Genomic DNA, 1724 nt, shown 5'->3' with positions numbered 1-1724 from the left:
TGCGCCTTCCCCGGCTGTCCGCCCGGCCGGCCCAGAACGGCGCCCACTGCAAGGGCTTGAAGGCTACCTTAGCTCTCCATCCACTGCAAGCGCTTGAAGGCTACATTCAAAACTGCTTGAAGGCTACCTCTTGCTTTGCTTACAAGCTCTTGTACACGGCAATTGGATCCAAGGTGCCTAAAAGGTGAGGCTGCGCACCTACCAATGCCACATGTTCCATCACGATAGCTAGTGTTCTTTGAATGGCTTACTTCTTCATGCAAAATATGTATTTAAACTAGTTAGTACTATTTCTGTTGATCATGCTTTGCCTTTTTACCACTACCTTTTATGTAATTTAGTCATGTTCCATCAGTTTGTATTTCAGTGATATCATAAGTATTTGCTTGCATATTTATCATTTTCTTGCATGACTGTGTAGATGGCGGACCGGAGCTGGATGGATCTTCAGAACCGGACTTGTGGAGAGTACTTAAATGGTCTAAAGTCATTCATAATTGTGGCAGAGGCGGACGAGTCAAATAAGAGCAAGTCTGCCATGTGTTGTCCATGTGTTGATTGTGAGAATGTCACAAAGTTCTCAAGTTCAATGCATGTGCATGCTCATCTCATCATCCGGGGGTTCATGGATGACTACAAATGCTGGAACATGCATGGCGAGGGCGGAGTTAATGACCGAGACCTGCAGGCTGGTCGTATGAGTCAAGATGACATCTTTGAAAATCAGCAGAACACTGGTGAGGATAGTGAGGAAGGACTCCCTGACATTCATACCTCTCAGCCTGGTGAAGCAAACTGTGGCAGACAGATTGCAGGCCATGATCTTAGTGAAGATGACCTAGTTGGTATCGGTGAAAATTATGTCAATATAGCAGACAAATTGGAGGAGGTGGTGCGTGATGCCCTAGGGTATGCTGGGTATAATAGTTCAGAATTAGAGAAACTAAAAAAAGCTGGTGGAAAATATGAAGACCCCACTCTATCCGGGCTGCAAGCAAAAATGGACAAAGCTATTCATGTCACTTAAGCTCCTCCAGCTAAAGGCCACCCATCATATGACCAATCGCGGTTTCAAAGCATTGTTAGATATGTTAAGGGACATGCTTCCAGAGAAGAATGAGATACCCATGACCACCTATGAGGCCAAGTAGAATGTTTACCTTTGGGACTGGAGGTGGAGAAAATACATGCTTGTAAGAATGATTGTGTCCTATTCCATGGCGATCATGCAGAGGCAATCGAATACCTCGAGTGTGGAGCTCCTCGATACAAACAAAGAAATGATGGGGGTGATGAGAAGAGGGTGCATGGAGCTCCTCAGAAGATGGCGTGGCATTTTCCATTAATACCATGCCTGAGGCATTTGTTAGCATCAAGAAAGGACGCACAACTAATGCATTGGCACAAGGAGGGGCGCAAGAAGGATGATTTCATAAGGCACCTAGCAGATGGGACCCAATGGCACGTCATTGATTTTAAGTATAAAGAGTTTTCAGATGATCCAAGGAACATTCGGTTTGCACTAAGCATAGATGGGATGAACCCATTTGGCCACATGAGTAGCTCCCATAGCGTCTGGCCAGTGTTATTGTCAATCTACAATCTCCCGCCCTGGCTTTGCAACAAGAGGAAATACATGATGATGTCAATTCTCATCTCATGTCCACATCAGCCTGGGAATGACATTGATGTCTACCTAAGACCATTGGTGGATGATCTGAAAA

The sequence above is a fragment of the Setaria viridis genome, chromosome 9 (assembly GCF_005286985.2).
Source record: "Setaria viridis chromosome 9, Setaria_viridis_v4.0, whole genome shotgun sequence".
Classification (NCBI taxonomy): domain Eukaryota; kingdom Viridiplantae; phylum Streptophyta; class Magnoliopsida; order Poales; family Poaceae; genus Setaria; species Setaria viridis.
This window is presented reverse-complemented; position numbering follows the sequence as displayed.